At 41.1% G+C, this 16,797-nt stretch overlaps 1 protein-coding gene across 2 annotated transcripts in view; it reads right to left on the reverse strand.

Annotated features, from left to right (window-relative positions):
• Window positions 1-16,797, reverse strand: part of LOC139754493 (CCN family member 2-like) — a 292,459-nt gene that overhangs the window by 79,534 nt on the left and 196,128 nt on the right. The gene's annotated exons all lie outside the window — the stretch shown is intronic.

Consider the following 16,797-nt stretch of genomic DNA (forward strand, 5'->3'; position numbering starts at 1 on the left):
ATGTAGGACTGTAAAACTTTATCAGTCAAAAAACAAAACATGTTTTTCATGTTAAGTATGAACACCAGCTCGGTAAGATTTCTCATAACCACCATGTGGTAGATGTCTATCATAATCTATTACACACTCGATGACAATTTTCGTCGCATAGTCCCGTGCATAACGTCGTTAATTACAATCTTTTCGTCATCTTTCAAATCCTGTCATGTCTGAAAGTAGCTGATATATATTCATTCGTTTACGTAACCCCACAAACAAAGTCTGCTGATGACAGATCCGATGATCGTGATGGCCGGATTATGGTTCTGTTATGATAGATTACCCAATTTGGTTACAGTGTGCGTAACACTATCATTGTTGCTCCTGCTATATAACAGGTGGTTCCATTTATGGTGACACCTTAACTTCCGGCGATACATTCCTATAATGACGTGGTCGAGAAAGTGACATTCCTAGCCATTCTTTCACCTTACCCATGAGCATTGTTTCACTTATAAGTAGAAAATCGAGGTTCCTCTCCTAGAATGTACTATTATATCTCTCCCTTCTCCTCACCTTGTTTATCCACATATCTCAGCATGGAATGAGTAGCACTTCAGGGTAAGACTGAGGGATATGGGGTATAGAGCAATGGAAACAGAAATTATGAATAGCTTGAGGAGTTGTGGGGAGATATATTAAGTGGATGATTTTATCATAAGGCTTCTCTTTAGGTGCATTATTACATGACAGCTAGAGATTGAGTGTGAACGAATGTGGCCTTTGTTGTCTTTTCCTAGCGCTACCTCGCACACATGAGGGGGGAGGGGGATGATATTCCACGTGTGGCGAGGTGGCGATGGGAATAAATCAAGGCAGACAGTATGAATTATGTACATGTGTATGTATGTATATGTCTGTCTTTGTGTATATATATATGTGTACATTGAGATATATAGATATGTATATTTGCGTGTGTGGACGTGTATGTATATACATGTGTATGTGGGTGGGTTGGGCCATTCTTTCGTCTGTTTCCTTGCGCTACCTCGCTAACGCGGGAGACAGCGACAAAGCAAAATAATAATGATAAAATATATATATATATATATATATATATATATATATATATATATATATATATATATATATATATATTCTTTCTTTCTTTCAAGCTATTCGCCATTTCCCGTGTTAGCGAGTTAGCGTGAACAACAGAGGACTGGGCCTTTGAGGGAATATCCTCACCAGGCCCCCTTCTCTGTCCTTCTTTTGGAAAATAAAAAAAAAAAAAACGAGAGGGGAGGAGTTCCAGCCCCTCGCTCCCTCCCCTTTTAGTCGCCTTGTACGACACGCAGGGAATACGTGGGAAGTATTCTTTCTCCCCTATCCCCAGGGATAATATATATATATATATATATATATATATATATATATATATATATATATATATATATATATATATATATATATATATATATATATATATATATATATATATATATATTATCCCTGGGGATAGGGGAGAAAGAATACTTCCCACGCATTCCTTACGTGTCGTAGAAGGCGACTAAAGGGGACAGGAGCGGGGGGCCAGAAACCCTCCCCTCATTGTATTTTAACTTTCTAAAAGGGGAAACAGATAAAGGAGTCACGCGGGGAGTGCTCATCCTCCTGGAAGGCTCAGATTGGGGTGTCTAAATGTGTGTGGATGTAACCAAGATGTGAAAAAAGAAGAGATAGGTAGTATATCTGAGGAAAGGAACCTGGATGTTTTGGCTCTGAGTAAAACGAGGCTCAAAGGTAAAGGGGAAGAGTGGTTTGGGAATGTCTTGGGAGTAGAGTCTGGGGTTAGTGAGAGGACAAGAGCAAGGGAAGGAGTAGCATTAATCCTGAAACAGGAGTTGTGGGAATATGTGATAGAGTGTAAGAAAGTAAATTCTAGATTAATATGGGTAAAACTGAAAGTTGATGGAGAGAGATGGGTGATTATTGGTGCATACGTCCCTTGGCATGAGAAGAAAGATCATGAGAGGCAAGTGTTTTGGGAGCAGCTGAATGAGTGTGTTAGTGGTTTTGATGCACAAGACCGGGTTATAGTGATGGGTGATTTGAATGCAAAGGTGAGTAATGTGAGGGAATAATTGGTATACGTGGGGTGTTCACTGTTGTAAATGGAAATGGTGAAGAGCTTGTAGATTTATGTGCTGAAAAAGGACTGGTGATTGGGAATACCTGGTTGAAAAAGCGAGATATACATAAGTATATGTATGTAAGTAGGAGAGATGGCCAAAGAGCGTTATTGGATTACGTATCAATTAATAGGAGCGCGTAAGAGAGACTTTTGGATGTTAATGTGCTGAGAGGTGCAACTGGAGGGATGTCATCATTATCTTGTGGAGGCGAAGGCGAAGATTTGTAGGGGTTTTCAGAAAAGAAGAGAGAATGTTGGGATGAAGAGAGTGGTGAGAGAAAGGGAGCTTAGGAAGAAGACTTGTGTGAGGAAGTACCAGGAGAGACTGAGTACAGAATGGAAAAAGGTGAGAACAAAGGAGGTAAGAGGAATGGGGGAGGAATGGGATGTATTTAGGGAAGCAGTGATGGCTTGCACAAAAGATGCTTGTGGCATGAGAAGCGTGGGAGGTGGGCTGATTAGAAAGGGTAGTGAGTGGTGGGATGAAGAAGTAAGATTATTAGTGAAAGAGATGAGAGAGACTTTTGGACGATTTTTGCAGGGAAAAAATACAAATGAGTGGGAGATGTATAAAGGAAAGAGGCAGGAGGTCAAGAGAAAGGTGCAAGAGGTGAAAAAGAGGGCAAATGAGAGATGGGGTGAGAGAGTATTATTAAATTTTAGGGAGAATAAAAAGATGTTCAGGAAAGAGGTAAATAAAGTGCGTAAGACAAGGGAGCAAATGGGAACTTCAGTGAAGAGGGCAAATGGGGAGGTGAAAACAAGTAGTGGTGATGTGAGAAGGAGATGGAGTGAGTATTTTGAAGGTTTGTTGAATGTGTTTGATGACAGAGTGGAAGATATAGGGTGTTTTGGTCGAGGTGGTGTGCAAAGTAAGAGGGTCAGGGAAAATGATTTGGTAAACAGAGAAGAGGTAGTAAAAGCTTTGCGGAAGATGAAAGCCGGCAAGGCAGCAGGTTTGAATGGTATTGCAGTGGATTTTATTAAAATAGTGGGTGACTGTATTGTTGACTCGTTGGTAAGGTTATTTAATGTATGTATGATTCATGGTGAGGTGCCTGAGGATTGGCGGAATGCTTGCATAGTGCCACTGTACAAAGGCAAAGGGGATAAGAGTGAGTGCTCAAATTACACAGGTATAAGTTTGTTAAGTATTCCTGGTAAATTGTATGTGAGGGTATTGATTGAGAGGGTGAAGGCATGTACAGAACATCAGATTGGGGAAGAGCAGTGTGGTTCCAAAGTTGTAGAGGATATGTGGATCAGGCGTTTGCTTTGAAGAATGTATGTGAGAAATACTTACAAAAACAAATGGATTTGTATGCAGCATTTATGGATCTGGAGAAGGCATATGATAGAGTTGATAGAGATGCTCTGTGGAAGGTATTAAGAATATATGGTGTGGGAGGCAAGTTGTTAGATGCAATGAAAAGTTTTTAACGAGGATGTAAGGCATGTGTACGTGTAGGAAGGAGGAAAGTGATTGGTTCTCAGTGAATGTAGGTTTGCGGCAGGGGTGTGTGATGTCTCCATGGTTGTTTAAGTTGTTTATGGATGGGGTTGTTAGGGAGGTGAATGCTAGAGTTTTGGAAAGAGGGGCAAGTATGCAGTCTGTTTTGGATGAGAGAGCTTGGGAAGTGAGTCAGTTGTTGTTCGCTGATGATGCAGCGCTGGTGGCTGATTCATGTGAGAAACTGCAGAAGCTGGTGACTGAGTTTGGTAAAGTGTGTGAAAGAAGAAAGGTAAGAGTAAATGTGAATAAGAGCAAGGTTATTAGGTACAGTAGGGTTGAGGGTCAAGTCAATTGGGAGGTGAGTTTGAATGGAGAAAAACTGGAGGAAGTAAAGTGGTTTAGATATCTGGGAGTGGATCTGGCAGCGGATGGAACCATGAAAGCGGAAGTGAATCATAGGGTGGGGGAGGTGGCGAAAATTCTGGGAGCCTTGAAGAATGTGTGGAAGTCGAGAACATTATCTCGGAAAGCAAAAATGGGTATGTTTGAAGGAATAGTGGTTCCAACAATGTTGTATGGTTGCGAGGCGTGGGCTATGGATAGAGTTGTGCGCAGGAGGATGGATGTGCTGGAAATGAGATGTTTGAGGACAATGTGTGGTGTGAGGTGGTTTGATCGAGTAAGTAACGTAAGGGTAAGAGAGATGTGTGGAAATAAAAAGAGCGTGGTTGAGAGAGCAGAAGAGGGTGTTTTGAAATGGTTTGGTCACATGGAGAGGATGAGTGAGGAAAGATTGACCAAGAGGATATATGTGTCGGAGGTGGAGGGAACGAGAAGAGGGAGACCAAATTGGAGGTGGAAAAATGGAGTGAAAAAGATTTTGTGTGATCGGGGCCTGAACATGCAGGAGGGTGAAAGGAGGGCAAGGAATAGAGTGAATTGGAGCGATGTGGTATACCGGGGTTGACGTGCTGTCAGTGGATTGAATCAAGGCATGTGAAGCGTCTGGGGTACACCATGGAAAGCTGTGTAGGTATGTATATTTGCGTGTGTGGACGTATGTATATACATGTGTATGGGGGTGGGTTGGGCCATTTCTTTCGTCTGTTTCCTTGCGCTACCTCGCAAACGCGGGAGACAGCGACAAAGTATAATAAAAATAAATAAAAATATATATATATATATATATATATATATATGTATATATATATATATATATGTATGTATGTATTGGAAAGGATCACAATTTTCCGCGTGATCAAGTATATTCCTATGAGTCCACGGGGAAAAGGAAACACGATAAGTTCCCAAGTGCACTTTCGAGTAATAATCATACCATCAGGGGGACACAAGAGAGAAATATAACAGTCAGTTGATGTACAACGAAGAGACATCGCTAGGACGCCATTTGGCAAACATGCGAGTGTCCAAGACAGACACCGAGCGTATCATAAACTTATTATGTGGACGAGAAGGGAATTGTTTACAAATTTTATCAACAATAAAGTTATCCATTTGTATAGACTATCACTAATATTAAGATTATAATTCTTTGTGTATTCGATGATAGAAGATTCAATGATATTTTTCGTGGTACTGGAGTTAGAGTTAATATCTGAGATGGTATTACTCTAGTTGATACAATGATCATAGTTCTCAACGTGATTATACAAGGCATTTGATTCTTCTCCTGTTCTTATACTATATTTATGTTGCATAAGTCTAACAGAAAGATCCTCACCAGTCTTCTCATAAGTAAATTTCCAGCTTTGTGCCAATATTTCTTTATGTTCCAGCTGCATTTTACTCAGCCCTGGAGTATGTTGAATATCCCTGCACTGGTAATAAAGTTATCTTCGTTAGAAATTACTGTTAAAAGTAGATCACGGAAGACTTCCTATAAGTACTGACACAATTCCAGTTACTGGCTAATCTTGGGAAATGCAGTCTGTGTCTGATCAGTCTCCGCTACAGCTGTAGGACCTGTTGTTCATTCGGTTGTCTGCTGCGTTGTAGAGTTTCTAGGACGATAGATGAAACTTTCATGTTTCTTTTGTTTATGCTCTGTCGACTACTTTATGTGTGATTGCAACAAGCTCATATGCTGGTTATCTTCCCACAATGTGGTATCGAAGACAGGTCCAGATGAGTCTATCAGTTCATTAGCGTATTCATAGAAAAGCAGATCTCAAGAACCTCTTTGCATTAAGGACAAAATCTAATTGTCATAAAAATAGGTTTGAGAATGGCGTTTGATACTGTGGTGATATGAAAAGTGGATGTGGATTAGAAGCGTGTTCTCAAAAAGACCTGTAAATTGAGTTGGACAGTTCTAATGTTTCGAAGAGAAGTTGGTGCGAAATCCTAATTAGGTAAGGAAAGTGATAGTGCTGAACTATAGGCTTTTTTTTGCGCCAGCTGTCTTCTAATATGATTATTTCCATGCTGCTGGTTCCTTTTATCGCTCAGTTCCTAGAAGCACTTGCTACGTGTTTGGCTCCTGCTGGGAGACACAGACCATATCTTTGATGTGTCATTTTTGCTCGGACACTAATGGAGTCAGTAAGGTGTATGTAATCCTAAGACGTGGTGAGTGTACACATTATTGTTACTCTTTAACTTCCTGTGGTTTCTCGCTGCTGGGTAACGGAAGTAGAGTGAACAGAAGCAAAAATGGGGTTTGAAGAGGAGCTATGGTCTTTGAAGAGCAACTGTGGGAGGTAAGGAAGCAGCGGAAAGATTCCCAGAAGTGTTTGGAGACAAAATCTCTACCTGAACTCAATATCTAGCAACAATGTATCGTTTGTGTTCATGATCTCGGAGATGCTGTTCGGAATATGGAGCTGTTAACCTTTCAGTATAGGAAGTGATGGTCATATAGCTCCCTCACCTTGGCTGAACACTGTTTACATCATGTCTTCTAAGTCTTCTTCACTTTCTTATTCCCACGTATTTTTTCTCTGTGTCTTACCTTTCAAAATTCATTTTCATCTGTTTAAGATTCCTTTCATCTTGCTACGTTCAATTTTTAAGCGAGCCATTATTCACTCCTTTGTTTCTCTTCCAGTAATTTCTACTTTCAATCCTCGCAGTTCATCTGTTTCTGAACCTCCGTCATCCCTCCTACACTTTTTGTCGCATCTATATCTCATCACAGTCCCATTACCATTATACACTCCTGTGTCCTCCTGCCCAGTCAACTCTTTAACTTAACTCTTCACGGCCCTCGTTCACAATACTCATATATTGATTCTGAAGAGGTGGAAGTCCAGTATTAGACCAGCTCTGTGTTAGGGGAACCTTTAGATTTCGAGAGGCCTTTCGAGAGAGGGAAGGGGGAAGGGGCTGAGGTCCAGGGATCGAGGCACTAAGAGGTAATAACCCCCAAAATGTAGACTTTCAGTCTTGTATTTGTTTACTGTCTCAAGACCGATCAAAGATGGAAGAGCGCCATACGTCTAATCAATGGTTTATATTGTTTTAACTTGTCATTGATATCATTGTTAAGGTATTTAATCAAATCACCGTTCTCTAAGATCATTGGAAGACTCAGTCTGTACTGAGCTACTTCAACCTTCAGTGTTAGAAGATTTACCGATGAGCAAGTACATTTCTTCCCATAGGCTGTCAGTTCCATTTGCAACGTGAAGAGGATTCGTTTAACTTGCAGAGGACTTTCATTGTGGTAGGTAGTGTTTGTACTCACATGTACTGTCTTTTTATATTCCATTTATACTGAAGAGAGAAGCGTTCACCCCATTGCGCATTGTGAGCATTGTCTGTCGACCTGCACGCCTCTGCTTCTCTCTTCAACAGAACCCTGGGAGGATGGAGTCGAAAAATGAGGTAATCCTGAGCAAATGGGCTTTCAGTAATGATAACAGAAACATCTTTTTGCCTGAGTGGGCTTTTTAATGACGTTGTCCCAGGGTGATACGGGCTATTGTCAATACCCGTGAGGTGATAGGACTTGAGTGATTGGTGCTTGATCTTAGAAGACTTTAAGGAGAGATTCTCTGGGCTATTTGGGGTAGTAGGGCAATGGGGTAATCAGAATGGGGTAATAGGATACTTGATGACGGTATTCTCAGCGGATGGAACTTCTAGGAATTATTCCCCCCTAGAAATGTGAGCCCCTCAGGTGATGAGACTGCGAATGGTGAAGGCATTAAGATGAGAGGGCTTAGGTAGCACAGCTAGGGTGACCGCGCCACGGCCTGAGGGGGACTGGAAGTGACGGACTCTTGGATAGAGGATCTCGATAGTGGTAGGGTCTTCTGGTATTGGACCGGTAGTGACGGGACGTTGAGATGAGAGGCTATGACACTGACTTGCCCTGAGACGATGGGGGTCAGTTGTGTCGGAGCACTGAGGGGACGGAGCTCGATAGTGGCGAAGCACTAAGAGAATGGAATTTAGTGGTAAAGGGGTCATGAAAGGATAGAACTTGGTTGTGATGGGACCCAAGCAAACTTAAGTCCTACATGTTATAAATATTCTTAACATTAAAAACTAACTTTCGTTCGTTCTTCACAACTTACATCGAGCCGAGGCCAACATTAGAGATGATACAAAATTAGGTGTAGTAATGAGGCTAATCAAGAGCATCTTATAACTAGGCGAGAAGCCTGAGCTGGTGAACCCTTTGTAATAATAATCACTACCGTGAGAGAATGAGGACTAATTGTCACTAACGTTTTATGCTGCTCGTTTATTCCACAGGGTGTTAGGGAATCGGCCTCTGTATCCGTCAAAAGTGAAGAGAACAAGGAGAACAGGAAGACAAAATTGGAGATAGAAGAATGGAATAAAAAAGTTTTGAGCGAAAGTTGTGCAAAGGGTAGAGTGAATGGAACGATGAGGAATACTGGGTCGATATCGTTCTGTCAATGGACTGAACCAGAGCATGTAAAGCCGCTGGGGTAAACCATTGAAAGGTCTGTGGGTCATGGTTGTAAAGAGGGAGCTGTGGTTTCAGTGCATTACACATGAAAGCGAGAGAATGGATGTGAGCGGATGTGACCTTTCTTTTTCTGTTTCTGACGCTACCTTGCTAACTCGGAAACGGCGATCACGGGTGAAAATACAGAAGAGGGTGTGTTGAAATGGTTTGGACATGTGGAGAGACTGAGGGAGGAAAGGTTGACAAAGAGGATATATGTGTCAGAGGTGGATGGAGCGAGGAGAAGGCAGAAACCAAATTGGAGGTGGAACAATGAGTGAAAAAGATTATGAGCGATCGGGGCCTGAACATATAGGAGGGCGAAAGGCATGCAAAGAATACAGTGAATTGGAACGACGTGGTACACCGGGGTTGACGTGCTGTCAATGGACTGAATCAGGGCATGTGAAGCGTCAGGGGTAAACCATGGAAAGGTTGTGGGGCCTGGATGTGGAAAGGGAAGTGTGGTTTCGGTGCATTACACATGACTACTAGAAACTGAGTATGAAAGAATGTGGCCTTTTTTGTCTGTTTTTCTGGCGCTACCTCGCTAAAGTGGGGGGTAGTGATGCTGTTTCCTGTGGGGCGAGGTGGCGCCAGGAATGGATGGGGGCAAGCCTTCCTATACTGACTGATTGGCTGCTATAGAATTTAAGGGAATGGGAGCGAGCACCAAAGTACAGGAGCCTTTAGCAATCTTAAATAACTGTAAAGAGTCTATTGCATTACCAACCATAATTTTACTGCGGCAGCAAACTCTACAGGCTTATCATCCCACATTTGTGAATCCCTTGCTGTTTTACCGGACCAGAAAATCATCCCATCTCCTCCAGGCTTCAGGAGGCAATGCTAGACTACTAGGGATGGAGACATGGAATTTCGCTTACGATATCATATTTTCCAACTTTGAGACCAAACTAGGTTATACCGTTCCGGCCTCATACGCGGGCTGAGTGAAACGTCAGAGAAAACAAGATCAAAGTTGGACTTTTCTTTCATTGTACTGTATGTTACATCTCCCACGGCAGACAAAGCTGCAGAAGTTGGTATGAATGCTTTTGCCTTAAGCACTTATAAGATATATTCAATATTCATTGAAGAAACCTTTCACAAATACTGACGATGTTTACGTATCAATCAAGCCATTTTTCATGATAAGTATGCTACAAAATCATGGAAAACATTGCCTCTAGTCCCATGGCTTTCCCTTACCCACTCGCATTCCTCATCTTACGTCTTCTTTTCATGCGTTTTTATAACCTTCTCAATCCGGAACAGTCTCTCTTTTCACATAGCTCTCTTGTTAACACTCTCACATTCCCACTTATCTCTAACACAATCCTATTTTTTTATCCTCTTCGTACAGCCTCACGTTTCTCTCTACTCTCGACATAACCTCTTCCCTCACAGACTGCCTTTCTTACGTTCTTACATTTCCTGTTCCATAATATAATCGGAATTTTTCGTGGCTTTACCTCACCCACTCTCATAGTCTTCTTCGTCTTCTGAACGTCTCTCCTTCACACCTCATTCTGTTCACCCTGAACACACTCTGGTCTTTCCTGGCTTTCACGTCACACACTCCGCCATGACTTTCCCTTGCACTCATACACTCTCCCCTAGATTCATCGGTGGCCCTTCCCTTTTTCTCTCCTTTGAGTCTTGCGTTAAACTGTTGTCGCCATGGCACTGGTAACTAACTTCATCATAATTCACACCATTACCTTCCCAAATTTCATTCGCCCCAAAGGAAATTCATTTGGACAATCTGCATTCATCACTAATTTCCTTCATGTTGGCTAGGCTTCCCTGCCGCCAGCATGGCCAACCCCACACCTCAAGTTCTGTATTTCTTTTCATCCGATGATTGCGTTAGTAGTGATGGCAAGTGTTCGAAATGCTCATTGGTGTTTTTAATGGTACCTGGTGTTGGTACTGAGGGCGGTATTAGTAATGATACTTGGTGTTGGCAATTTTGGTGTTTGATGTTTATAGAGCTGTCAAACACTGGTTTACCTACTTATGGTGATTCATGTTAGTACAAGCACCTGACATTGATAATGATGTCTAGTGTAAGGAGAGTTATCTGATGTTGGCAGTGGTGACTGGTGCTGATAGAGTTATATGATGTTACCAACAGTGTTGGTGCTGGTAGTTGGCCGCGGTGTTGCTAGAGTTGTATGATGTTAGCAATTGTGTCTGGTGACGGAAGAGTCATTTGTTGTTAGCAGTGGTGCTTAATGTTGTTCTGCTGAATTATCGTCTTAAGTTAGCCATGCATGAAAAAAGAATGTGTCCTGTCATGCCTTAGACATGGGTAACGGTGAGTCCTCGTGTCTTGCCATTCCCTGGACATGTCCTGCCATGTCTTGGTTACCAAAATGAGCGTGTGCTATCATACCCTGGGCGTGGTTGAGGGATGACTTGATAATGGAGAGTATTGTAATGTTGTTATTGATGATTTAGTGATGCTGGTAAGAGTGATTATGGTGATAATGTACACGGTTTGGATTACGGAGGTGATATTCTTGATGGTCATGGTAATGGCTAGGTGACAGATCATGGTGAGGAGGATTATAATGATATATATAGTGTTGACACTGATGAGACGATCATGATGATAAGGTTTATAATGGTGTTATTATTTCATTTTGACATGGTTTCTGTTGAAAGTTGCCAGATGACCTTGCGCCAGATGACCTTGCTAGGGCTGGTGGCCTGTCATTCGTCTCTTACTTTCATCTTGAATTCTTTTTTAAGAACTGATCCGATAGTGAGCGAACATCGTCCGCATGGGTTAGTGACTTCCCTTGTGCCAATCTGCTCACATGATGAACTGTGGGAGACAACTAATCAAATCTAATCACTAAGACACAAGGGACCGTGTGTGTGTGTGATGGAAATGCTCATCATAACATTTTTTAAGCATATTGTCATTGTAATTACGTCGTTGGAGCAGGAGAGTAAGATTGCGACATGCGTCACCGCTAGAACCGGGAAAATGATTCGCCAGTGGGTCTGTTCTCGTATCTTTTTCTTTTTCATGACGTCATCTCGACACGCTTTAAATCTTTTTTGCTGTAAATCATCGTACAGAAACTTTGTATTAGTTGACTGTTTGAATTACATTTATCCTTATCGTATGTGAAGGAAATCAATAATCTACCTTTAAATGCTTGTATTTGTCCTGGTCCTTTGCTCCAATGAAAAAGAACCTTACATTTCTATACAGAATCTCAGTATACTCACTATATCATTCTCGACATACGTAGATTCTCACCAAGTCACATACGAGTATCAGTACATCTCCCCATTGTCATAGACCCTCACCACTGCCACATATCGACATACTCCACCATGAAATCATTAATACACTGTCTCACAAGTCTTACATATTAGGAACACTAAACTATTTCACCATTACCACATGGCCTCAACAGCATCATTATACCAGTACTGTTCCATTTCATCATCACTACAGCATCTCACTAACACTATATCACCTCATGATTACTGCATAATCTTATGATTAGCACACTGTGCTACACTCATCTCCAGAGCCCAAACATTTTTGCAGCAACTCAACATTACAGCAGTATGGAACTTTCACAACGCCAGCTCATTACTATTGCAGTATCTTATCATCCCTACACCACCTCACGCTACTGCAGCACTGCATCTTACCATCATTGCACCACCTCACCATCACTGCAGTATCATACCATCATTGGACCATTACTACAGTATCATATCATTAATGCACCATTACTGCAGTATCATACCATCATTGCATCATTACTAAAGTATCATACCATCAATGCACTATCTCATTACTACTACAGTAATTATCCATCACTACACCATCTTACTATTAACGCAGCAACTAGCCATCATTACAACACACCAGCAGCTCATTGTTATTACGTATTATCCCTTATCCCTTTGCTAAAAGGATATTTGCAGGGTGAATGCCATCAGAAGCAGACGACATGGACCATGACAGACAAACTAGTGACCTCGTAATCTGAAACATTAATCTACCACTTGAAGTAATAATACGCATGTACCTCTTCAAAAAGATTTCTATGGAAAACTTTTTTCACGTATATGCCTCAAGTTAGAATATTGTCCTCGCGGAACGCTGAGTATGAGAAGTTTCTTGTCTAAGGATGATGATATTAAGCAGAAATTTTTCTAAAGATATATGCAAAGTTTTGTAATGGTAATGTGGTCAGTAATAGGATAACTGGTTGACGTTATAACTAAGGAAAGTTTAGAACTGTGTCTAAGTCTTTATACCTCTCAAAGAGTAAACATACGTTGTGAACAGTGTTACTAACTTTGTTGCCTCATAAAAAGATTTCTCCTTTTCCAAAAATATGACAAAAATTAACATTGGTGTGGAAACTTTTCTCATATATTACACAGTTTAAAAAGTGCCTCAACTGCACTTCATTACACTAATCCTGATACCTCCACCATTTCGCCAGATTTGAATATTGAATCACAAAAAATACAGAAAACCAATCGGCGTAAATTTCAAATCCGTGTCAGTGGCCAAGTGAAGTGAAACCTGACATGGAGAGCAGTATTTGTTATAAGAGAAATTCTTACTCTCAGGTTATGATGTAAAAGCTTACAGTAAAAATCAATGTGTGCAGAGGTGCAAATCTGATAACTCTCTTCGCTTCTAAAGATAGACAATTTCAAGATGTGTGCACATAAAGATTTGCTTTTTTGTTCTCTCATATATACGAGACACGAGTGACGTGGAGGACAGCTGTCATATGGCAATGGTGTTGTGTCGACGGTGGAAGGGAGTGAAGATCTTCAGCAACAGTCAGCCAGTCGTGAGCGGCAGCCACACCGGCACCACACGGCTGAACTGGCTACCCTGCTGATAGACCATGAATATATAATGACGAGCAAGCAGATTGACGAGCAGACAGGAGGGAGATCTGGGGAGGGGAAGAGAGACATTGGATGAGGAAGGAGGAGGGACATGGATTGAGCTGGATGGAAGGGACAAGATGACGAGGAAATGGTGAATAAAGAGAAAAAGACCATAAGACAAATATTGAAAGAATTGTCCGTGTCATGAGATGTTGTAAGAGTGGGACATATAGTGTGAGGCCACAAGGATATGAGGCTCCGAGAAGGTACTGCAGATCGACTGACGGGGCGGGTGTGGCCAAGTTACACAAATGTACATCAACAGTGTTGTGTGTGTTTCTCATTTCTCATGGTAGGACAGTGAACAGTCTTTTTAGTTTTCTTCCAGTGGTCTCGAATATCTTATTTTGCTTTTGATGGTTTTTAAGTATATTCCATGGTATTCTTGTAGATCTAATGACTCTCTTCCTCAGAGTGAGGCTTTGAAATTCAAAAGAAAAGGAGAAAAAGAGAATACAACCACCTTTTGAAATTTCTCAAGTAGTTTTCTTATCGTAGTCAGCAGGAGAACAATAAGAAGTCACACACTACTCAGTATGCTGAAGACAAAGTTAACTGGTCAGCAAAGTTATCCTTCATCAGTCACAGACATGTTTAAGCTCCTGATAACCACTGGACTGATATATTTCACCGTATATTTATATATGCCCAGTGAGGAGGACTTTGCTGATTCCAACAAATGGCTTATGAAATACTATGAAGGCCAGAGTGGTCTAGTCCATACTGTTCCGTGGCAATGTGATAAAAACAACGGATCACAGACACCGACTGTATCAATATCATATTGCATCCGCGCTAATGATAATTCAGCAGTGTTGAGAAGGTTATACCACATCTTCCAGTGGTCTGAGTGACTGATTGCTAAGTATCTCAAAGGCTGAGGCTCTACCATGGCTAATTATTCTGTGAATGATCGTGTATCTTTTATTTTTTGTTACGGAACAATAGACTAAATGGCTAGCGAGTTAGATCTTCTTTTTTAAGCAGCTTTACAAATGATAATCCACGTGTCATTGTGCAGCAGACATAGTGATGTAAGCGTCTAATGATGCAGGTGTATGATCAATATGCTTCTTACTGTCATCTCATGAAAAGTCTGAATCAGAATCTTTATGCGTCAACCTTTACAGAGATAAAGTATTTTGTCATACTTGTCTTTGCAGTAGTTCTCTCTCTCTCTCTCTCTCTCTCTCTCTCTCTCTCTCTCTCTCTCTCTCTCTCTCTCTCTCTCTCTCTCTCTCTCTCTCTCTCTCTCTCTCTCTCTCTCTCTCTCTCTCTCTCTCTCTATCTATCTATCTATCTATCTATCTATCTATTTATCTATCTATCTATCTATCTATCTTTCTATATATCTATCTATCCATTTTTAAGAACCTATCCTTCCGAAGGAACAAGTATGATATAATCAGTCTAGGTCAATGAAAAATGACACTAAGGTTTTGGTATGCTTGTCGCTCAACAAGCGTGGTGCCATTCCTGAAGCAGACACTTTCATGCACCTCTGTGGGTATGTGTGTCCACCTTGAGAAAGACCTACATACGTCGATGATTTATATCGGTCTCCTTGAGAAGTATTGCACGCATCTGTGGTACACTGTGTGAGCACACCTCTCTCTTCACTTCAAGACCTACACACCAATGGAGGTCGTCTATTACATATAAGCTGTTGTCTTCATATTGTTAGTCATGTTTTATACGATATTGGCTGAGTCTTGTAAGCTCAGGAAATTCATTTTATTGTTTCGTGTGTATAATCAACATGTCCCTATTACTCGGTGAACACTTCAGGGACATTTCTTTAGAGTAGTTGATGAATGATTGATGGTAAGTATGATGGACACAACAGTGATGACATTAAAAATGATAAATGTAATGATGTAAGTAATCATTAGAATAACAAAGACGTTATCAGATATAATGTTAACCAAGATGATGATGTTGGGTAGTCCTCCCTTCCTGTTATTTTCACAGCCGTGAGGAGGGAAAATGGAATCCTAGAATAAGAGTGTTACGTCTCTGGCTTTCAATCTCCTAACATTTATTTGATATGATTACACAAACACTTTGATCCAAATGAAAGGAGCCAAACGATTGTCCAATTCTAGTTTTTCCATAGCCTTATCAATATCATCTCCTTACTTTACTATATTGTGCCAACTCTCTTCTTTGTTACAAATAGTCGTATTTCCTCTGGTATGAACACATACCACACTGCTTATAAAGTTAGGAACGTTAAACACGTCCAGTATTCCAAAATGATAAACTATAGAAATTTAATTGAGCTAAGCACTAATGTTCATGACCAGTATAACCAAGTGAAAGAAACTCAGCAATGAATTCAAATGAGGAAGAAGCGCATTAGCGCTCACGGAAAAATTCTAATCATTTATTACGTATTCTCTAAGTCGTTAACCATCCCCAGACCTGAGCCAATATATCATTAGTCTCCTATCTTGAAATACGTCCCTCCCTAGCCATTCGTAACCTCGGCCAGCATCCTCCCCAGTCAGTCATTTTCTTTCCCCTGCCACACACTACCTAGGGTTGGTCCCTCTAACAGCCAGTTCCTACGTTAGCCGGTCCTACCATCTTCATGTACCAGCCATTTCCTCAGCCATTCTTCTTTGGTCAGGTCTTTCTAATCCAGTCCCAACTGTAGTCAGCCCGTCTCTGAACCAGGACATCATCCAACAGAATCTTATTCATATCACTTGCCAAGTTTCGACTTAAACATCGGGTCGCACACTGTTCTTAGATACGAGTCTGGATATTATTCAAAGACTGACAAGTTAAAGGGGATGAAAAACGAATGTATGAACCTTAAGAATATTGAAGTGAAATTGTGGGAAATATTTCGGATCGAATGCATTAAAACAAGTGCGCCTCCTGAGGTACATAAGAGAGCTCAGTAATGGAAAGTTGCAGTTTAAATGTATTAATGTTTGTAGAGCAAACATGTCGGGTCAGAGGTATGCGAGCGAGAGGGAACTGCGTCGGGGACCTGATGGCTGGAAAGTGCAATTAAGGGAATTACAGCAGGAAGCCAGCCAACCAGGGATGAAAGATGCGTCGCTTGATGAGAGACAGAACACAGCAACATGAGAGAAGACCATGAAGTAGATTGGTGTGTGGGATGATGCAAGAAGAGTAAGCGCATATGGCGCTAACTAGGTATGGGAGGTATGTGAAGTTTTTATCATACGTATCATCGAGAAGAACAAACAGATGACTCAGTATGATGTTTGACACCAGAACAAAGGTTAAGGAATGAAAAGA

This window comes from Panulirus ornatus, chromosome 17 (assembly GCF_036320965.1).
Source record: "Panulirus ornatus isolate Po-2019 chromosome 17, ASM3632096v1, whole genome shotgun sequence".
NCBI classification, from domain to species: Eukaryota; Metazoa; Arthropoda; class Malacostraca; order Decapoda; family Palinuridae; genus Panulirus; species Panulirus ornatus.